This window comes from Mytilus galloprovincialis, chromosome 13 (genome assembly GCF_965363235.1).
Source record: "Mytilus galloprovincialis chromosome 13, xbMytGall1.hap1.1, whole genome shotgun sequence".
NCBI lineage: Eukaryota > Metazoa > Mollusca > Bivalvia > Mytilida > Mytilidae > Mytilus > Mytilus galloprovincialis.
Genome location: NC_134850.1, coordinates 53,754,626 through 53,779,582, shown reverse-complemented (window position 1 = coordinate 53,779,582; position 24,957 = coordinate 53,754,626). Strand labels below are relative to the sequence as shown.

Genomic DNA, 24,957 nt, shown 5'->3' with positions numbered 1-24,957 from the left:
ACTGTGTATGTAGATTCTTAACTTTTGGTCCAGTTTTCAAATTGGTCTACATTAAGGTCCAAAGGGTGCAAAATTAAACTAAGTTTGATTTTAAACAAAAAATAAATTCTTGGGCTTATTTGATATGCGTTATCTAAATATGTACTTTGATTTTTGATTATGGGCCCAGTTTTCAAGTTGGTCCAAATCAGGATTCCATATCAAGTATTGTGCAATAGCAAGAAATTTTCAATTGCACAGTATTGCACAATAGCAAGAAAGATCTAATAGCACCATATTGTGCAATAGCAATTAATTTTCAATTGGAGTTATCTTTCTTTGTATAGAATAGTAGTTGATAATATATGTTGGAAATTTGCCAGACATGACTATGATGTCATTTTCTATTTTTATTTGCCAATAACTTTATGTAAATAACTTCATTGGAAATTTGCCAATATAAAATGTTGCTGATGAAGCTTTTTTTCCTTATCTTATCTAAAATGTTTTAGATAATGTATGTTGGACATTTGCCAGACATGACTATGATGTCATTTTCTATTTTTATTTGCCAATAACTTTATGTAAATAACTTCATTGGAAATTTGCCAATATAAAATGTTGCTGATGAAGGTTTTTTTATTGTTTTATACAATAAACAATGTATATTCACTTTTACTACCAACCAATCTTTACCATTCGGTGATAACAAGCACTTTATTTTACATTTTAATATTTTATGATGTATTTAAAAGAGTAGTTATTGTTGCAAACTCCATTAGAAATTTGAATTGATATCAGTTTTGGAAAAAGGGAAACTGGGATGTGAAAAAAAGGGGGGGGGGTTAAATTTTTCTCATTTCAGATTTCATAAATAAAAAGAAAATTTCTTCAAACATTTTTTTGAGAGGATTAATATTCAACAGCATAGTGAATTGCTCAAAGGCAAAAAAAAACTTTTAAGTTCATTAGACCACATTCATTCTGTGTCAGAAACATATGCTGTGTCAACTATTTAATTTTAGATTTAAAAAGTTTGAAGAAGAAATCTTTAATTGATTTGTAAAATCTTGACATTTGTTTTGTGTAAAAAAAAAACCATGTAATGTCAAAAATTTGATCACAATCCAAATTCAGAGCTGTATCACGCTTGAATGTTTTGTCCATACTTGCCCCAACTGTTCAGGTTCGACCTCTGCGGTCGTATAAGGCTGCGCCCTGCGGAGCACCTGGTTTGTATATGAAATACGGCCGTTAGTTTTGTTGTTTGAATTGTTTGAGATTGTCATGTCTGGACCTTTTATAGGTGACTACACGGTTTGGGCTATGTTCATTGTTCAAGGCCGTACAGTGACCTATAGTTGATAATTTCTGTGTCATTTTGGTCTATTGTGGGGTGTTGTCTCATTGGCAATCATACCACATCTTCTTTTTTATACAAGCGCTAACACGGTGATTTTGTCGCTTCGAACCAAGATCCATCTTCAAACATACGGACATAAAGCAGTTAAAAGGTAGAACGTATAAAAATCAAATAAGGAACAAATGAGTATCGAACATAAAGTAAAAGGATCGGTTGAGCACAAACACATATAAATAGGTCATAAAAAGATCATTTTACCTCAACAAATTTAGAACTATAACCAGCAGTGGCGGATCCAGAAATTTTCATAAGTGGGGGCCCACTGACTGACCTAAGAGGGGGCCCGCTCCAGTCACGCTTCAGTAATTCCCTATATAAGCAACCAATTTTTTTCCCAAAAAGGGGGGGGGGCCCGGGCCCCCTGGCCCCCCCCCTAAATCCGCCTCTGACCAGATATAAGAGTATAAACAATTAAAAAGGGAGAAGGATATTAAAAATCGAATAAGTAACGAATAAGGAATAGGGAATAAGTAACAAATAGGTAACGATAGGGAATAGGTAACGAATAGGTAACGAATAGGGAATAGGGAATAGGTAACGAATAGGGAATAGGTAACGAATAGGTAACGAATAGGGAATAGGTAACGAATAGGAAATAGGGAATAAGTAACCAACTTGACGTCCATGTTTGTTTCTATATTGTTATATGATTCATTAAAGTCACATAAAATCTGGTGTTGGTTTATTTTGCATTATTTAAGTCTTTCCCCTAAGTGAGGAAAGACCATATTATTTTTCTAACGTTCTTTTTGTACCCCGCTTTAAAAATTGGAAGTTTACGGTTTTACCTTCCGTCCATCCATAAGAGATCGGTCCAACGATTTACAGAAAAGAGCGACGATTTACAGAAAAGAACCTAAAAGGACCGAAAAGAACCGAAAAGAGGATACATTTATATTTATTATATCAAGTTAAAACAATGTAAATATACAAGGATTTTTTTATATTGGTAAAAATTCTTCGTAATTATAATTCAAATTTAGATTGTGCATTTATAGGGGGATATGTGAACTTACAAAAAAGAAACAATATAACTTGTTTTTTAATAATATATTTTTAATATGTGTATGCTCAATTATCATTTATTTTTCTCTTTTTTTAATCTTATTATCTAAACATTTGTTTACTGTTTGCGTAGATATAAGAATGTGTGACAACCCTCTACTTAAGTCATAGTTTGTACAAGTAAACTATTATAGGTCAAAGGATGGTCTTCAACGGGAAGGATGGTTCACACCAAACAACAAGCTATAAATTAAGGGACCCCCAAAAATGACTTATTTGGTGAATATTTTTTTCTAAAAGATAGGCACGCGACCCTATCTGTAATTTTTCACATGTAGGTTAAAATTAGTCCTGTGACAGTGAAACGTCAAAAACATATTTTTACTAAGTCATACATTTTTGACATACATACAGTTGATAATAAATACAGAACACTAAGTATACTTTACTAAAGAAGTATGTTCTCCTTCAGATTTTGGTGATGAGGAGAAGTGGCTTCCTAGGTTGACTATTTTAAGCCTTTACTACTGAATGCTAATACTGATGTAAATGCTGTGGAGTATGGATGGGTATTGTTGAAAGATACTCTCTACACCAAGTGAGTTATTGAAACAAAGATAGATGATGTGCATCATTATAATAATAATACATTTAATTGCACATACTTTTCAACAGATTAACAACTAATTGACTTATTTTTTTATTTTACCAGGTTCAAAGATGTGTCTTGCCTGAAATGGAGTGATGTGAACCAAGGTGGTGCCACTGACTTTTTGAACATTCTAGGACTTATGGATGTAATTTTTTCCCTACCTGCTTATTCTGCTGATGCAGAACGGTTTTTTCTGAGATGAAACTTGTAAAGAATGATTGGCGATCAAAATTGCGTTCAACTGTTTTATCAGATCTTTTATTCATTATGCTTCATACTGAAGATATAGCATCATTTGATCCGGTCCCGGCTATTGAAATGTGAAATATTTCTGGACAGCGCTCCAGACGACCCAGTCCGGCACCCTATGGTCGTCGTGAGGATTGCGATGTCGTGGAAGACAATGTTGATAGTTGTTCTGTCCTTGATCCTGATTTTGATTAAGAAAATCATTGAGATTATAAAAGCCTTTATCAAAATCAAAATCAAGACCATACCTTTGTTCCTGTCTAACTTATGTAAACGAAAGCATCAAAATAAAATTAAGGCAGTGGCTATTTGACCGGCACCGGCTAAATAGCAAATTTGCTATTTGACCGGCACCGGCAAAATAGCAAATTTGCTATTTAGCCGGCACTGAATAAAATTGTTCATTGATGTGATTAGTCATGTTTGTAGAGAATAAACCAGATGCTCCGCAGGGCGCAGCTTTATACGACCGCATAGGTTGAACCCTGAACGGTTGGGGCAAGTATGGACACAACATTCAAGCTGGATTCAGCTCTAAATTTGGATTGTGATTAAATAGTTGACACAGCATAGGTTTTGGACACAGAATGAATGTGGTCTAATGAACTTAAAATTATTTTTTTGTCTTTGAGCAATCACTATGCTGTTGAATATTAATCCTCTCAAAAAAATGTTTGAAGAAATTTTCTTTTTTTTATGAAATCTGAAATGAGAAAAATTAACCCCCCCCCCAAACCATTTTTTTTTACATCCCCCTTTCCCTTTTTCAAAACTGATCTCAATTCAAAATTCTAATGGAGTTTGCAACAATTACTACTCATTTAAATACATCATAAAATATTAAAATGTAACAAAAAGTGCTTGTTATCACTGAATGGTAAAGAGTGTTTTAATTTATCAGTTGGTAGTAAAAGTGAATATACATTGTGCATTGTATAAAACAATGATTTAAGTTGATTCAACTACTTTTCTGGACAAAGAAAGATAACTCCAATCAATTGAAAATTTCTTGCTATTGCACAATATTGTGCAATTAGATATTTCTTGCTATTGCGCAATACTGTGCAATTAAAAATATTTGCTATTGCACAATACTGTGCAATTGAAGATTTCTTGCTATTGCACAATACTGTGCAATTGAACATTTTTTGCTATTGCACAATACTGTGCAATTGAAGATTTCTTGCTATTGCTGAATACTGTGCAATTGAAATTTCTTGCTATTGCACAATACTTAATATAATATTTTTGGATCCTGATTTGAACCAACTTGAAAACTGGGTCCATAATCAAAAATCTAAGTACATGATTAAATTCAGCATATCAAAAAAGCCAAAGAATTCAATTTTTATTAAAATCAAACTTAGTTTAATTTTTGACCCTTTGGTATTTAATGTAGACCAATTTGAAAACGGGACTAAAAATTAAGAATCTACATACACAGTTAGATTTGGCATATCAAAGAACCCCAATTATTCAATTTTTGATGAAATCAAACAAAGTTTAATTTTGGACCCCGATTTGGACCAACTTGAAAACTGGGCCAATAATCAAAAATCTAAGTACATTTTTAGATTCAGCAGATCAAAGAACCCCAAGGATTCAATTTTTGTTAAAATCGAACTAAGTTTAATTTTGGACCCTTTAGACCTTAATGTAGACCAATTGGAAAACGGGACCAAAAATTAAGAATCTACATACACAGTTAGATCCGGCATATCAAAGAACCCCAATTATTCAATTTTTGATGAAATCAAACAAAGTTCAATTTTGGACCCTTTGGGCCCCTTATTCCTAAAAACCTGTTAGGACCAAAACTCCCAAAATCAAACCCAACCTTCCTTTTATGGTCATTAACCATGTGTTTAAATTTCAAAGATTTCTATTTACTTATACTAAGGTTATGGTGCGAAAACCAAGATTAATGCTTACTTGGGCCCCTTTTTGGCCCCTAATTCCTAAACTGTTCAGACCTCAACTCCCAAAATCAATCTCAACCTTCCTTTTGTGGTCATAAACCTTGTGTTTAAATTTCATTGATTTCTATTTACTTATACTAAAGTTATTGTGCGAAAACCAAGAATAATGCTTATTTGGGCCCTTTTTTGGCCCCTAATTCCTAAACTGTTTGAACTAAAACTCCCAAAATCAATCCCAACCTTCCTTTTGTGGTCATAAACCTTGTGTTTAAATTTCATCGATTTCTATTTACTTATACTAAAGTTATTGTGCGAAAACCAAGATTAATGCTTACTTGGGCCCCTTTTTGGCCCCTAATTCCTAAACTGTTCAGACCTCAACTCCCAAAATCAATCCCAACCTTCCTTTTGTGGTCATAAACCTTGTGTTTAAATTTCATTGATTTCTATTTACTTATACTAAAGTTATTGTGCGAAAACCAAGATTAATGCTTACTTGGGCCCCTTTTTGGCCCCTAATTCCTAAACTGTTCAGACCTCAACTCCCAAAATCAATCCCAACCTTCCTTTTGTGGTCATAAACCTTGTGTTTAAATTTCATTGATTTCTATTTACTTATACTAAAGTTATTGTGCGAAAACCAAGAATAATGCTTATTTGTGCCCTTTTTTGGCCCCTAATTCCTAAACTGTTTGAACTAAAACTCCCAAAATCAATCCCAACCTTCCTTTTGTGGTCATAAACCTTGTGTTTAAATTTCATCGATTTCTATTTACTTATACTAAAGTTATTGTGCGAAAACCAAGAAAAATGCTTATTTGGGCCCTTTTTTGGCCCCTTATTCCTAAACTGTTGGAACCAAAACTCCCAAAATCAATCCCAACCTTCCTTTTGTGGTCATAAACCTTGTGTCAAAATTTCATAGATTTCTATTTACTTAAACTAAAGTTATAGTGCGAAAACCAAGAAAATGCTTATTTGGGCCCTTTTTGGCCCCTAATTCCTCAAATTTTGGGACCAAAACTCCCAAAATCAGAGGCGGATTTAGAGGGGGGCCCAGGGGGCCCGGGCCCCCCTTTTTGGGAAAAAATTTGGTTGCTTATATAGGGAATCACTGAAGCGGGCCCCCTCTTAGGTCAGTTAGTGGGCCCCCACTTATGAAAATTTCTGGATCCGCCACTGAAAATCAATCCTAACCTTCCTTTTGTGGTAATAAACCTTGTGTTAAAATTTCATAGATTTCTATTCACTTTTTCTTAAGTTAGAGTGCGAAAACTAAAAGTATTTGGACGACGACGCAAGACGACGCAGGACGACGACGCCAACGTGATAGCAATATACGACGAAAAATTAAAATTTTTGCGGTCGTATAAAAAGCTTAATAATAATTTAAAATCATTTTATCACAATATGAAGCATTAAAAATACAGTACAATAAAAAAAAAATAGTGAAGATGTTCATATAAATAAATAGTTTATAACTTAATAATATTAATTAAAAGCATGAAAACACCATCAAAAGATCAAAGAACTAGCTGCAAACTGCAGTTCAACCAAGGAGCTCTGGTTAGTCTTTAAGACCAACTTAAACCAGAGTGTGGCAAATCACATCACGTACAAAACCGCAAAACAAAAAGACAGCCTGCCTTGGCTCACACCATCAGTGGTTAAACTAATAAAAAGTTTCCAAATTCCAGCATCCAGAAGTGATTACAGGAAATACTCTTTTTTCCCGAGAACGATCAGGGATTGCCACACCGTCTGGTTATGTTGGTCTTAAAAGACTAACCAGAGCTCCTCGGTTGAACTGCAGTTTGCAGCTAGTTCTTTGATCTTTTGGTGGTGTTTTCATGCTTTTAATTAATATTATTAAGTTATAATTACATTAGATGTATGTTTCATTATAATATTTTATTCTGATTGGCTAACTGCACATCACGTGTTATTCCGTGAGCAGTCGCATTGCTCAATACAACTTTTCACTCATGATAACACATGCTCCAACAATAAAGTGCACATGTGAATTAAATAATAAAATATATAAAATTCGTGTTTCCATGATCATAGCTAAAAACTGTAATTATAAGTATTGAATGCTTCTTTTTGTAACTTATAGGGTTGTAAAAGCGTTAACCGTGCGTACATTTTTAGAATGAAGCGCTTCTGCGCTTCATACAAAATGTACTTCGGTCAACGCTTTTACACCCCAATAAATTTACAAAAAGAAGCATTCAATTCTTAAATAAATTATTTATTTATATGAACATCTTCAATATTTTTTTTTATTGTACTGTATTTTTAATGCTTGATATTCAACGGTAATAAAATTATTTTAAATTATTATTAAGCTTGTTTATTCTCTACAAACATGACTAATCACATCAATGAACAATTTTATTCAGTGCCGGCTAAATAGCAAATTTATGTGTTTTTTTTCTGGACAAATTTTTGTTTTCGCCTGCGGCGAAAAACAATCTATTTTTTTCGCGACAAGTCGAAAACAATTTTTTTCTTTCAATTTTAGCATTACATATAGTGGCAGCTGAGGGTGAAACAAACATTTTATTTTTCTCAGAATCAAAAACAAATTATTTTTTTCTCCAAAAACTGGAAACAAACTTTTTTTCCAAAAAAAAACCATAGCCCCCCAGAAAATCAAATGGTTGCTGCCTTATAGCTGACTATGCGTTATGGGCTTTGCTCATTGGTGAAGGTCGTACGGTGACCTATAGTTGTTAATTTCTGTGTCATTTTGATCTCTTGTGGCGAGTTGTTTCATTGGCAATCATACCACATCTTCTTTTTTATATGTATTGTTTGCACATGTCCTAAGTCAGGAACCTGTTGTTCAGTGGTTGTCGTTTGTTTATGTGGTTCATCGTTTCTCGTTTTTCACATCAATTAGATCGGTTTCAGTTTTTCAGTTTGAATGGTTTGACACTAGTCATTTTTGGGACCCTTTATGATCCTTTATAGCTAGTAAGTCGGTATGGGCCAAGGCTCCGTGTTGAAGGCCGTACTTTGATCTGTAATGGTTTACTTTTTTACAAATTGTGACTTGGATAGAGAGTTGTCTCATTGGGACTCATACCACATGTTCTGACATCTAATCAAGATTGTTTTTCTCACTAAAGATAATCATATTAATGACATATAAAACCATCTCATATCTTATTTAAAGTTTAGGACATTTTTAGCTAATATCGAATGAGAACTTAATATAATTTTATTTGGAAATATTGAGCTGCCCATTGTACACATTCTGTCCTCCTCAACGCCCACTTTGTGTCAACTACAGATGCTCCATCTACTTCCGTCAAATCTTTGCGGGAACCTTGCGCAGACATCGGAACAAATAAAGGTCTCAAGTTTGTTTCTTTAAAAATCAACGCATTCATTGAGATATCTTCACAGTATCTTTTGCTATTCCAATCAACGAGCTTCGTATCTTGCATATATTTCACTAAATATTTACGATGAAACAACATTGTTTTACCGATAGTTAAAGATGGATTCTTGCCCCTAACAATGTATTCGTTCATTGAATTGACGTAACGCATATCTCTGCTGATGCCCACTAATCTGCTCGGATTTTCACTCCATCGTAATAACATTAACGACAGCAATGCTTCACTTATAAGGACATCGTCATCAATCACCAGGACAGCATCTGTACGTATGTATTGAAATACATTAAAACGGTTATTCATGCTGTTAACTTCCGATTGTATAAAAGTAAGTTTGGGTAAATTGATATTTGGTGTAAATGATGCGTTTTTATTATTCCATAATAATAAAATTTGGTCTATCATCTGATACTTGGTGTATGCAGGTAGGATCTCGTTATAGTTGGGGAACCTTTTCGTCGAATACCCCATAAGTACAACAGTGACACCACTATTTCCCACACAGAGTGTATCAGCTCCTACTAGCATAGCGGAAGTCAACTGAGGATAAATAAACATGCATGGCTCAACATAGTAACTCACTTCCTTTCTCCAGTTTTGTAAATGTTGATGCGAGATCATTATTCTGATTTTACTAAATTTCAAAATGGCTGCTGTAGCTTTTGTGGTAAAATTGTCAGTTTGTATGAGTATTATTGATTTCGTATTGTCAAAATCATTGACCATCATAAGCTGACTTTGTAAAAATGTAGAATTCACATTTGAAACAAAAAATATTATAGTTTGTTTGCCTTTACTTCGCCCAAAGCAAGCAGGATGTTGTGGGATAATAGTTTTTGCCACCATATTACGTCTGCGGCCAATGAAATATACGCCTTGATTCTTCAGTCGACGTAGCTCCTCGGTGTCCCAAGAAGCATACACTTCCTCAAACATAGACATGATATGTTTTGCAATCACAGTTTTTATACGAATTGGGTGTAGCTGAAATTCACGATCATTGTCCGGTGGGGTAGCTACACCTCGGTAATTATCCCAAAGTCTTTCATGCCAAATAAATAATCCATTTTCTTTGATCAGATTAATAGCCGAATTAAGAATAGATAATGCATCATAAACATGTTCGATAACATTAATCATGACAAGAGAATCAAATTTCCTGGTATTATTAAGTTCTTCGGCCGGTATAGATAATAACGTAGTCGGTAAATTCATAAAAGTACCGTTTTTATAAAAGCAACGTTTAACGTGCGTCATATAATGGAACGCCATTGGTTCTACCAACGTTATACTGGTTGCATTCTTGTCTTTAAGCATCGTCTGTGACTGAGTAAAGGGACCTGCACCAAGCTCGATGATGTCACCTAAATTGTCTGGTAAAGATTGGTAGAAATTAAACGATTTAGCATGAGCCTCATTCCGATCTGTGGCAGTTTCACGTTGATCCCAGGTTACCTGTTCGACGCTTTGAGCACCATGCCATCGTTCACAAGAGACTGACAAGGTACCAGTTACGTTGCTATAGAAACACTCGTCACTCCATTGCGAGCATTGTTTGTTGTCATTAACTGCGCATGTATCTCCATGCCATGGTGGTCTACAAAATGTTTTGTCTAGAAAAGATATACTCTTCGGCAAGTCATTTACCGGAGTGGTATTAATAGTCTGGGATTTAACTTTATAACTGCCAATGCACCAACCCTTTTGAGCTCCTCTGTAAATCCAACCTTTAGGAACATGCATTTCTATATCATGCACTAAATCGTTGTTCTTTAAATAGTCCACACCTTTCAGCACCGCCGGCCAAGATTTTGAACAATCATCTAACAGTAATAGGTTATTGACAGAGGCAACTCTTGCCATGTTTTTCATGTCTGTCTGTGGAAAGTGAGCATGGTGGGCACCGTCTACATGTATCAGATCACATTTTCCTGCAAACTGAGGTACGGTTTTAGTAGAGTCACCTTTCACAAGTGAAATTTGACGGTCACTGAATCTTTTCCGCATCCAGGCAATTGCCGAGTCTTCATATTCGGCTCGATCCCACATATCAAACGCTGTATAACTAGCAGAATCTGTGGAATGTAGAAACAGTGTTGCACTATGTCCTCCGGCAAATCCGATCTCACAAATTGTTCGTATTGGGTACTTTTTATTGAATTCTTTGATCGCAGATATATAACTTTCAACCTGTATCTTCCCCTTTCCGTTGTATATATTCCCTGTGAAAATATAAATGATGTCAATTAAAATCTTCATATGAATTGGCAAAATCTGTTTTATTTTTGACTGCGTATACTTTTTTGTTTCAGTATGATGAACAAAACGTATCACAAAAGGGAAAAACCAACTTCTTTGTTCTTTTCGAAACAAAATGCACTTTCAGAAAATATTTGTTCATTGTTGAAGGCCTTACAATGCCAAATCGTTAACTTTGTAAATGAAAAGACAAAAATAGCATACGCGTAGCTACGTTTACGTCAAAACGCCCGGGCGTACACTTGAATTTTGAAAATAAAACAAATATTCGACACAGAATGTGAAAAACTGCTTGTGCTTCTTTTTTTCAATGGATTGTAATTTTGAATAAAAAGGGACTAAATTTACTCAAATAGATCATTTAATATATTTGTTCGAATCTTTTGTAAAAGTCTGAATCTAGTACTATGAATTCTACGAACTTTTCTTATATTTAAAGCAATTCACTATCTGCTCAGATTCGATATGCTGTTTGTATTATTTTGTCGAGCCAGTGATTTATGTCCCAAAAGCGACACAAAGCGGCGTCAACATTTAGGTTCCGAATGTGGATAAAGTCTTTTGAATGACTCTCCGTGAAATTTTATGAAAGTTGGACAGAAACTGTTTATGATCAAAAGAGTATTCAGAGCAATATAATAATGCAATTATACCTTTAATTTTTCCACATTTTAAGGACAAAATGTATTTCTTTCTGCAATTAATAAGTGGTCGCAGTTTGGGCGTACATTTTGTTATTTCTAAATTACATGAACCTTCATCGAATTTTATGAAAATGCCAAAGAATCTTTTTCTATTACTTAGGTCTAAAGCTAAGATTTTGAAAGCATTTTTTTCGTTCATTTTCTGTTCTTTTCTGATAGACAGCCGGATAGCCGGACTCTTCTTTACGCAGTTAATTGTTTTACATTCTCAATTTATAAACCTTCATAGATTGTCGTGAAATATTCCAGATCAAGAAAAAAATATCAGAAGAAAATTTTAGATTTTTTTAAATCTCTTTAAAGGAACGATAAATTGATTCACTTTTTGTGGGAAGAAATCCTAGGTGTTCCAGAATTTTTTTTATATTGCACCTCTTAGAAATATTTTTTCGTGTTCATTAAAAGGTGCTTTTGTGGATTGTATGCTCACTCACGGCACCATTTAAACTTATTTAAAAGTAATATTGCTTTGGACGTTTTCTCTAAAACCAATGACCATTAGGATAGCTTCTAGTTTAACACGATGAATAAGTTAACATATTAAAAGATTTAACCAAAACAAACAAACAATTTAGATTCAAAAGTATGTTGCTATCAATGATTTTTTTACTGACAGAAATCATTATGGTATCTCATTCTCGATAGCTTTCTGGGGCTTCGTCCCTTTCGAACCCACTTCCAGTAGGTGCTTTAACACTGAACGATTGGCACCCCTCATATCCCTCGCCAAGTTTCGGGCGTACACTTAAAAATGACCCAGCTACGCCACTGAATAGAGAGATGAACCAGCATTCTAAATTCAATAATGGAAATCCTGATTCTGGTCATAAATATAACAAAATTGAAATTTATGTAAAAATATCCTATTTGTCAAATAAGACTGCCATTATGTAATTGTCTATGTTCATGAATAGCTATTTATTTTATTTTTGTCCGGTATAATGAATAATGCAGTCGAAATTCGTGCTCATGCGTATTATACATCGTACCTGTTAGAAAAGGTTTTCGTTACCGTGTAAGGTCAAAATCGATCATGCCCGCTTGGTTAGTACCTATATCTGGTGTACTGATGATACGCGGTGAATATGTTACATAAAATAGACATTGCAAAAATTTAGAGACCTCTAAGTGAAACCACTCGATATCTAATTCAAATTTGGTAACTTCTCATAGAATTCAGATTTGGACAGATAATTTCGCTGGTCAGTATCTAAAGAAAATGCAAGACGTGCTTGATCAATCATGCAATTTACCCAAATAATTTTTATATATACTACTAATACTTCTTTAGTTCGTATTTACTTGTGTATATTGCAATTGAATTTGATACATTTAAATTACATGTATAATAGTACAGAATGTTGTGATGGAAAATTTACCGACCGTGCAATGGCTGTATAGCCAGTCAAAGTCGTTAAAACTTCCATATGTTGCAAATGAGACAATTATCCCCCAGAGTTAAAAGGAAGTATAAGTTAGCAATTATAGGCCGCCATACGTCTTAATAAAATAAGTCATTTCGTATCTCTTTTATAGTCGATCACAAAAGGTCCCGACATGGAAAATGTGAAACAGTTCAAACGATACAACTAACAGCCTCATTCTTTACAAAATAAGTTACGAATAAACCACACATGATAATGACAACCAATATACTACTTGGTCCAGACTTGGGACAGGCACATACAGACATACAAAAGACAACAGCCTGACCAAAAAACAGATCACAGCCAAGGGCCAACAAGGGGTCGTTAACGCAGCGAGAAAAACTCCACCATTGAGGCCGACTTTAGAATGTCTCTGAAAAATAATATATACTAGTCTAGCAAATTAAAAGTCACACTTAACTTCGAAACTTAAAATTGATCCAAAACTTATGTAAAATCACACAAGACTAACAAGTATGAAAGCGCGCCGCGAGCAATAACACAAAATATCTGATTTAGGCAAGAGGCTATATTGTATTGTTATTTTTTTAAATTGTGTCTGACATGTTTTCATTTCTTGCTGTAATCCAAAATAGGACTCTTTTTTTATTAACTCACATTTTTTCATCCTATACTGTAGGGAATTTGTATATGGTTGACTATCGTACTATGGTAAACACGTAATCATTTTCTCGTAAATATCTATAAAATTTAAATCTGAGTAAAGTCTGGCAGAGAACGCTGTCCCCATCCCTTTCCCCTTCCCCAAAAAGTGAAGATTACTGGTATGTCAACGATAAAGCTCAATAAATACTTTCGTCAGCCAACCACTTTATTAACTGGAAAGAAGAAACTTATGAAAAAGAAGATGTGGTATGATTTCCAATGCGACAACTGTCCACAAGAGACCAAAATGACGCAAAAATTAACAACTATAGGTCACCGTACGGCCTTCAACAATGAACAAAGCTCATTACACCTGTACTTTTTGCACACAGTAAAGGCAACTACAATGTACCACGAGAAGCAAATCAAACCAGGCATTGACCACCACATCAAATTTTGGTGTGCAAAGTCCAGAACAACAGCTAAAGGACTTCACTGGCTATAGCAACATTTAGCCTATAAAAATCGGCTACCTAGATAATATCTCTCTGTATATAAAAAAAATAAAATAGAAGATGTGGTATCATTGCCAATGAGACAACTCTCCACAAGAGACCAAAATGACACAGAAATTAACAACTATAGGTCACTGTACGGCCTTCAACAATGAGCAAAGCACATACCGCATAGTCAGCTATAAAAGGCTTAAGGTTCATGTGGGCCCTATGGTTAAAATGGCCGTATTTTCACCTCAAAATTTTCTCTGAGTACAGGCAAACCTGTACATCTGGAAAAGTTTTAAGGCATAGCATGCCCTAGATAAATAGAATTCAAATGCATTGTATGATTTAGAAAATTCATATAAACTTAACTGGATTTTGCCGTACACTTGTTGAGTTTACCTTGAAATGGTCCACTCAGGTACACAATTTAAATAACCAATTATTGTCAGGTATCTATTGTCCATCTAATGTCCATGTCAATTAAAAATGCTCACTTTAATTTTTACCTGTGGGGAAGTTCTCAAACCTGTTTCCCAACTTAGTTTATTTTGGCACCTTCTGGAGGAATGAAAAAAAGTGCACGGCAAAATCCTGGTAATTTTTTTTTTCTAAAACATAAAACATACTTAAAATTCATTTATCTAGGGCATGCTATGCCTTAAATGTTTTACAGATGCGCAGGTTTGTCTGTACTCAGGGTAAATTTTGAGGTGAAAATACGGCCATTTTAGCCATAGGATCCACATGAACCTAAAGCCCCAGTCCCACTAGACCACGATCGCACCACGCTCACCGCGATCTAAAATAAATTTAGATCGTGATGAGGTCGCGGTATGAGCGGCATGAAAATGTAAATTTTCGTTGCTTTCACGATGCTACTACGTCCTCTCTACGCTTCTACAAAGATCCCGCTACGATTATACCACGTTCTCACCGCGCTTATTCTGCGACCTCACTACGCTTATCAAGATCTTTCTACGCTCTTCACGTTCTCACTACGACCATACCACGAGTTATCCGATTGCAACACGATCTTACTGCGATTATTACACTTTCTTACCACGATTATACTACGTTCATAGCGCGATCTTACTACGTTCTCAGCAATAACGTCAACATCGTGTTCCATATCAATACAGTTCAATTCCTTCTATTTCTGATTAAATCGTAGATTTCTCGGAAACAATACAGTCATGCCACCAAAATCTACCAGAACACGTGGGCATGGTGGTAGGAGTTGATGTAGAGGCAGAGGGAGCAAAGTAACGAATCCTGATCAAGCAGAGATGTCGGACCGACCAATCCAACCTAGATTACAACCTATTGCTGGTCCATGAAGCTCAATGACGATATTTTAGTGAACGATAGCAGAGATGACATAGATGTATCAATATATAGGAAGATGTGGTATTAGTGCCAATGAGACAACTCTCCATCCAAGTAACAATTTATAAAAGTAAACCATTATAGGCCACGGTACGGCCTTCAACACGGAGCCTTGGCTCACATCAATCAGCACGTTATAAAGGACCCAAAATATTACTAGTGTTAAACCATTTAAACGGGAAAACCAACGGTCTAATCTATATAAAAACGAGAAGCATGGTTGAACCGTTAGAGCAAATGGATAATTACATTCAAACAAACAAAATCTAGGGAGCATTTTTTATATATTTTATGTGAAAATGACAATGAGAATGATGGTCGTAGTGTGAACGTAGTCAGGTCGTAAGAAGAGCGTGATGAGGGCGGCAAGGGCGTGCTAGAATCGTACTATGGTCGTGAACAGCGTGGTATAGTCGTAGTGGAAGCGTAGTTGGGTCGCAGTGAGAACGTGATGGTCGTAGTGAGGTCGTGATAACGTCGCTGTGCGATCGTAGCGCAGTCTCTCCGAATAGAATCACGCTTTCGCTACGCTCTCGCTACGATTGTACAGCGACCTTTGCGATCTTACTACGATCTTAGTGCGCTCTCACTACGCTTCTACTACGACCTGATTTCGCCACGACAGCACCACGATTGTTTTGAACATGTTCAAAGTTGGCCACGCTCTTCACCAGAGGCGGATTTAGGGGGGGGCCAGGGGGCCGGGCCCCCCCTTTTTGGGAAAAAAATTGGTTGCTTATATAGGGAATCACTGAAGCGTGACTGGAGCGGGCCCCCTCTTAGGTCAGTCAGTGGGCCCCCACTTATGAAAATTTCTGGATCCGCCACTGTTCACGATCTTGAAGACCTCACCACGACCGTGATACGACCTTACTGCGATCTACACGATCGCACTACGATCATCAAAATTTGCATTTTTTTCACAGATCGTAGTGCGATCGTGGCCTAGTGGGACTAGGGTATTAAAGTCATAAGAAACCTCAAATAAAAAAAAAATAATGCATATGATTTTAATAACTCAATGGATAGTTTTCATTATAAAACTTATGTACATATACTTTTTTCTGAAGAAAATTCTTTAATTTATTCATATTTAGAAGAGGTTTACTTTATTTGAATAGCTTCCTTCCAGCAAGCAATTCCCCCGAGATATTTTCCGTATGCAAGGTGACCTCAGTGTGACCCATCTCGTAAAAATCCGGTGACCACAATACGCATGGATGTCCTTAAAATAAACTATTATCTAAATTTACATGTTAAACACGTGCTCAATTTCCATGCTTTTTTGTTTATTTTTCGTCACTTGTTGACAAACAGGTGACAATCGTTAAACTTCGGCTTCAAGACACGAACTTTAATTGCCTGCCATATTTTCACAACAACACTGACCGATTGAAAAAAAAATTGACAATTATACGAAATTTACACGAAAAAAATGATAAATTCGAGCACAGAAGACTAAGTTTATGATGTTTGTATGCATTGGTTCAAGAATTGGAAGAACATTATTTTTCACCGGTCACTCGTTTCTTATGACTTTAAAACGAGAAAACTAACGGCCTAATTTACCAGACTCAAGCTAGCGACCAATTCTAGCGACCAATCAAGCTAGCGACCAATTCTATCGACCACTTAAGTTAACACTGAGCATAAACACATAACAGAACCATTTCGAGATATGTCTGAAAATCACAAATTGACATTATACTACAACGTTCTACTAAATTAAATATTTAATACGTGAGGTATCGCTATTGATAGAAAAAATACATACTTAATATACTTTGAAAAGGAAACATTGCAAAGGAAACACCTATTAATTTTGTTTTAATTTTATTTTGGATTCCAGCAAATAAACATGAGTAGTGTACTTGCTTGCTGGAGGCTAATCTTCTAAATTAGTTATTCAGTTTTTGAAGACTTTATATTAAATGGTATTATACATTTATTTCAAATCGAGATTTTTGTTTTAACTAGCAATACTGTTTCCAGATTAGATATTTAAAAAAAAAAACTTTATGGTCCAAATACCTTATATGGTCCGGCCAGTTGATAATAAAACGAGTATAATACTATTATGGTCCAATCATACGCGGCGTACGATCATACCATATGAGTATACGCATATGGTCATGACCGCACGCATATGGTCCAAATATATATATGGTTCGGAACATATTCGTAAGTATTGTAAAACAGAATAAAAAAATCTAAGTACAGCCGTTCAAATGTCAACTTACGGTGAGATAATTGAAATGTTTAAGTGAACAAGGAACTGAGAAATATCGAGTATTTACTCAAAACCATTTAGGTTTGAGGGGAGTGGTTCTCGAAACAGTATAATTGGTATAGTCCAAGGCACTTCAGATAATACGGAAAGCAGTAAAACAGATAAAAATATAATAAGAAAGAAAAAACACAATGTATTCAATGCAAGTCAAAACATTTAAACTACGTTCAGCCAGATGCATTTTTTTTATCTTTACTTCAACATTTATATACAACAGATCTATTACATATTACTCAAAAATATCACAAGAATGCTTTAAGTATAATGACATAAATAATCAACCCGAAAATTAGAAAATAAATGTTATGAATCCTTCGGTTTCTAGTACAACAATGTTGTTCTTTAAAAAGTGTTTCTCAAAAATATTTCTCATACATCTTGCATCAAACAAGTATTCATACAGAATAGTTATATAATGTTTTATACTGTATAAGGTCAACTTTACTGTTTAACCTCTTAAGTAAATTCCTCCTGTGAAGATAAAATATTAATTTTTTTTTCCGTTTCAACCTTTATTCAGACATTATACGTAGCATGTTATTAATAAAGTGACCGATAAAGACAAAAGAGTAATAAGTTGTCTAACAGATAACATTTTATACATTATTCCTTATTCAATATATTCTTTTAAGATAAATTATTCGTTTTTTTTTATCAATTACACAATGCATTGTCAAGAAAAAATTCTGATTTAATGACAAAAACTAATGTTGTGTGAATATTCTTTCTTATCTTCTCAAATGTGATAAGAGTAAGTTTCAAATATATAATTATCTTTGATTTTGTGTATCAACTTGTTGTTATTTTACCTTTATTCAATCATTCAACTTATACATTTTATAATAAAATTATAATATTTTCTTTTAAGTTTTAAAAGATACGTCTTCAATCTTTCAGGTAACTATTCAGTATTGAACCGAGTCATCGAAATATTGTCATTATTTCATCTATATTATTATTAAAAAATAGAGAGCAAAAGTAAATAACAATTACAAAATTTTAACAAACATCAAATAAAAAAATGAGTTGGAATGTCAGTCTTCTTCAATTATTAAATATCAATTAGAATGAATAAAATGAAAATATAATATGATAAGCAAATAAAAAAAAAAAACAGTCGAAAATAATTGATAACTGAAAAGGGAAACAATCTAGTCCTATTACATTTATAATAAGTTACTATATCGGCCCAATCAAGAGAATATACAAAGTAGTACATATATCAAACAAAATAGTTATTATGCATATTTATAAATCTTTGTCAATAAGTATAATATTTAGTTCATTTTGGTATCAAATGAAAGCGTATTCACTTAGGATCACGAAAGACCCGTGTTGAATAATACTAGTAATCAGAATCAAATTAATAAAAAAAGGGCATATTTCCCCCGTTGTATAGTTGGCTTAGTACCTGTTTTTTATTCTGAATTTCTAGGGAACCAGAAGACAGCAATACACAGTTAGGAGTTTGGTTTCGCATTTTGGCCCCTGTGGATTTTTTATATATGAAAGTTGTTGTGCAATAAAATTCATTTTCAGACAGCTGACAACTAATTTAGCCTTCAAAGATGGTTAAGAAAAACACCAATGTTATTTTTACATGTTTAATGGGCTATTTTCTGTTTGACTTTCCGTATTTTCATAGCTATACCAGCCATAGGTCCAGAAATTAATGTAATATTTCTGGTGCACTTTCCCACCCGGGCATTTTCATGAATAGAAGGGTCTGGGACAAGCTTTCAATCCCACTAGGTGTGGGTAAAAACTTTGCCGTAGGGAACTGTACAGAAAGAGTTAAAGTATGAGCCCCTACCCATTTCTGTATAGGTACCTCAAACTTTGGATGGACTGTGAAGTCTTCAGGTACACTTTCCAACCCTGTAAAGTTCCCTACGTCAAAGTTTTTTCCCACACCTAGTGGGATTGAAAGCTTGTCCCATTCCCTTTTATTCATGAAAATGCCCGGGTGGGAAAGTGGACCGGAAGCTGACAACAACATACTCAATTTCTCATTTTGGTTCATTATGGGTGGTGGCAGCAGTCGCTTTACTCCCATCCCCGTACGGCAAAGTTCTTGACCGTAGGTGGTTAGATTGATAGCTGTCATCCATATCTTCAACTCGTATCAATCCCTGGTTGGGAAAGTGCAACTGAAGACTTCACTGGCCATCCAAAGTCTGAGGTACCTATACAGTTATGGGTATGGGCTCATTTTTCAGTCTTTCTGTACAGTTCCCTACGGCAAAGTTTTTTCCCACACCTAGTGGGATTGAAAGCTTGTCCCAGTTCTTTTTATTCATGAAAATGCCCGGGTGGGAAGGTGGACCGGAAGCTGACAACAACATACTCAATTTCTCATTTTGGTTCATTATGGGTGGTGGCAGCAGTCGCTTTACTCCGATCCCCCTACGGCAAGGCTCTTGACCACAGGTGGTTAGATTGATAGCTGTCATCCATATCTTCAACTCGTATCAATCCCTGGTTGGGAAAGTGCACCTGAAGACTTCACTGGCCATCCAAAGTCTGAGGTACCTATACAGTTATGGGTATGGGCTCATTTTTCAGTCTTTCTGTACAGTTCCCTACGGCAAAGTTTTTTCCCTCACCTAGTGGGATTGAAAGCTTGTCCCAGTCCCTTTTATTCATAAAAATGCCCGGGTGGGAAAGTGCACCGGAAGCTGACAACAACATACTCAATTTCTCATTTTGGTTCATTATGGGTGGTGGCAGCAGTCGCTTTACTCCCATCCCCGAACGGCAAAGTTCTTGACCGCAGGTGGTTAGATTGATAGCTGTCATCCATATCTTCAACTCGTATCAATCCCTGGTTGGAAAAGTGCACCTGAAGACTTCACTGGCCATCCAAAGTCTGAGGTACCTATACAGTTATGGGTATGGGCTCATTTTTCAGTCTTTCTGTACAGTTCCCTACGGCAAAGTTTTTTCCCACACCTACTGGGATTGAAAGCTTGTCCCAGTCCCTTTTATTCATGAAAATGCCCGGGTGGGAAAGTGCACCGGAAGCTGACAACAACATACTCAATTTCTCATTTTGGTTCATTATGGGTGGTGGCAGCAGTCGCTTTACTCCCATCCCCGAACGGCAAAGTTCTTGACCGCAGGTGGTTAGATTGATAGCTGTCATCCATATCTTCAACTCGTATCAATCCCTGGTTGGGAAAGTGCACCTGAAGACTTCACTGGCCATCCAAAGTCTGAGGTACCTATACAGTTATGGGTATGGGCTCATTTTTCAGTCTTTCTGTACAGTTCCCTACGGCAAAGTTTTTTCCCACACCTAGTGGGATTGAAAGCTTGTCCCAGTCCCTTTTATTCATGAAAATGCCCGGGTGGGAAAGTGCACCGGAAGCTGACAACAACATACTCAATTTCTCATTTTGGTTCATTCGAAAAATCAAGGACGATAATTGTGTACTCGGACCATTTGAGGATGCCAAATGTATAGAAAGCCAGTATATATTAATTCTTTCGAACATAAGATATTTCTTATTTCGTTTATTTGAAAGCTTATACATTGTACACAGGAACGAGTTTAAGTCAACTCACATTTAATAGTTATTCTATGCTACGCCTACAACAGTAAAGACCGCAATGTTATCTGATCTGTAGGTTTGTTCGTTCGTTCGTTCGTTTTTCCGTGTATCCATCCATTTATACTGTATTAGATTGAATCTAAGACGACATTGTAGTCAAATCAAGTTGAAACTAGGTACAAATGTTTATTAAAATATGTTCTTTTTAAAATTATTTACGATTCTCTGAATATGGAAAATAATTGTGCGAGCAAATCATCATACACAAACACTGTTGGTTTTTTTTTTCTAATTCAATTCGTTTACTTTTTTTCTCATTTCGTATCCGTAAATTACTCGTATATAACTATTATGTCATTTGGGGATATACATGTACAACCCGTTTTAATAGTTTATTTGCAATCCTTGATTTTTGTTTACCATCTCGGTTAAGAGTTTGGAAAACCTAGAAAACGTAAAGAAGACCTCAAAATATAGTATATGCCCTTCTCTATAGAGTAAAATACGTAGAGGAGCGCACTTTCCATTCTATAAATACATATATAATAACATAAAGTATGTGTTTATGTAGGGGAATAAAAATCGTTCGCTAAAAAAGATTGTTCCTTTGCTTTTTATGTATTTTTCGCTGTGCATTTGCTGATTACAGATACCCTATCTCCTTTTATGTTCTATTGTATTACGATATTTTGACTTTTTACGATTTTCTGGGACGTTCTCCCTTTACTGAATTATATTGCTGCAGACATTTACATTGTAGCAAGCAAACTAGTCAGTACATTATGCTACAGACGACATTGATGTTGTAGTGTCCCTTCTGACTTGATATGATGGATATCTCTAGTTATTTAAAGGTTAAAAAACAATATAAACTGTATTGGTAGCCATATTTTATTTTTAACAGAACGTTGTTTCATTATGTCGTTTTGTGGTTTTCTCATATACCACATTAGGATTCTTTGACAAGTTGATTCTCATTGTGTTCTTTAGTGGTCGCTAGAATTGGTCGCTAGCTTGATTGGTCGCTAGGATTGGTCGCTAGCTTGAGTCTGGTGCCTAATTTATGTGAAAATTGAACAAAAAACTATATGTATAGTAAAGTATATAATTAGCTTACCGTATATTTTACTCTCTGGTGATTTTCTACGTATTGTCACATCTAATTCGTCCAACAGTTTATATAAACTATCCTGAATATCACCTTCGAATGTTACTTTAGTTTCTATTGTCACCGATTTATTGTAAGAGAACACCTGAACAGATTGTTGAAATTTTGCACGCAATATATTTTTAACAAATTCCACATGATCAAATCCGGCGAATAAAAACAGAAGAACTAGAAAACACACAATGAGCAACAAAATTAGACATTTCTGAAATCTTCGAATCATTTGACTCATGGTTGTAATTGTGTCAGATTAGAAAAATGCTAAGCGCACCATCAACAATTGTCCAAGTGTGTGGCCGGTTAGTAAAATGCTATGACCAACAATTGTCCATTTGTCAGGTTAGAAAAATGCTATGAGCACCATCAACAATTGTCCACGTGTCTGGTTATGAAAATGCTACAAGCACCCTCAGTAATTGTTGTATTTTTTAAGACATCCACATCAACAGATTTATATTAAAACAAGATAATCCACTTCCTTCTCGGTTGTATTTAAATCGATTTAATACCCTACAGGATAATAATGTAGTGGTCACTACAATACATGTACAATGGTCAATATTACCTGTATATATAATATCTGCTTAATTGGAGAGCCTAGAGTTCAAGCATCCATTATTAACGAGCCAGGTACATATTGAATTTATGTATAATTAACTGTGAATAACCGCCGTCTATACAAATTTATTTGAAAATACGCGTTAAGAAATAATTTAGAGAGTTTTTTTTATTTTAGATTTTTTAAGCAATTAGTGGTCATTTTTCTTTCAATGACCTACTAATAATTAGATGGTTCGGATTTCATATTTCTCACAACAATAGACATAGAGAAAAGAATACAATTAGAAGCATATAAAAATATAGCGTCTAGGTGACATTAACTCAACTTATAATATATTTCTTTTATTTTATAGGAAGTAAATTATTCATTATAGTGACATGTGATCATAAAATTTTGACATAAAATATATCATAAAATAAATGTAATAAATATGAAATTATATAAATTATTTTGCATGCATCGTATACTTAACTATATACCACATCTTCCTATATCTATTAAACTTTGCGCCTCTTAATATTTTTAAAATACAGTGTGAATATCAATGATTCAAAACACTTTTTTCTACTCAATCTAATTAAAATATAATCATAATAGATCTATTATTTACTACGGATACTATGTTTAGTTCGGTGACCGCATATCTTTTTGACAACATTGATGTTTCGAAAGTTCTTATTTTGGCGAATCCAATGATAAATAATATACCCGTAAAGTATGTTTTACGATTAAATTTTGAAAATATTGAGTCTGGTCACCGTACTAGTTATACTAGTCTACTCGTATGTAGTAAAACGTAGTATAACGAAATCAGAGATCTATATCTCAATTAGATTGCCTGATATCTCATTCTTTGATTTCAATTTTCAAAATTTTAAACAGGATAGCAGCACCACAACTATAGTCCCTAGTGTGGACAGTGTGTAACTTGCCAATTTTTTTTTTATATCCCATCCAAATTTATTTTTTCATGTTTTATGCCTCAAATAGCAAGTAAGGGATTGAAATTACACTAAAAAAAATTGGATCATGAATTTGAAAGTCAAGTGATTTGGTCCAGTCAAAAAAGGTTGAAAATTAGCATTTCGGAAGCTGACAAAGATTTCAAGACCCCCTTAACATAAAATTGTCCATATTTTGAGTTAGAGCTGATGAAGTTTTCTATAATTTTGATATAATTTGTCCCAAAAATAGTACAACACACTGTAAAAATATTATTTAGAAAGCGTGGGATTTTTTTTTATTTTCATTTATTGTCTAAAGGAAATGCACTACGAATTAACTCTTGTCTCGGACCACATGTAATTGCTTATTGATATCTATATCCTAGCAATTACTTTCGTAAAATATTCATTAGAAGAAATAGTAATTAGCTTTCGTAATGAAAAATACGTCTTTTCGACAGATGTTAACATTAGATAGACGACAAATACTTGAATAAAATTTTAACATCTCTCAAGACTAATATGAAAACCATGGTAAAACATACACAAAGTATGTGTATAGGATGGGGCTATTGCACGAATAATGTCTTTTTTACATATTCCCCATTTCCATTCTCAATTGTATTAATATTGTGGAATATGACAGCTCTCTCGCAAGTAAAAAAAATCCTAACTGTAAAATATAAGGTCATACACTACAGGCACTGGGACAAATTCTACTGCATCTACTCAGCGAGAATAACAAACAATGCAGTAAATATAAAAAAGAAGATGTGGTATGTTTTCCAATGCAATGAGACAACTCTCCACAAGAGACCAATTAACCATTTATTACTGTAACCTTTGCTGTTAATTGAAGTTAATCTTTGGTAGTCTCTTTTGAATTTATTTTTAATTGTGTGTCTTATAGGACTATCTAA

The 24,957-nt window shown here is 34.6% G+C and overlaps 1 long non-coding RNA gene across 1 annotated transcript; it reads right to left on the bottom strand.

Annotated features, from left to right (window-relative positions):
• Positions 1-8,435: 8,435 nt before the first annotated feature.
• Positions 8,436-23,153, bottom strand: LOC143055882 (uncharacterized). The gene is made up of 2 exons (XR_012972158.1): positions 22,481-23,153; positions 8,436-10,856 (listed from the first exon to the last, which is right to left on the bottom strand). It is a non-coding gene; the product is annotated as an uncharacterized LOC143055882 (long non-coding RNA).
• Between the last annotated feature and the right edge of the window lie 1,804 nt (positions 23,154-24,957).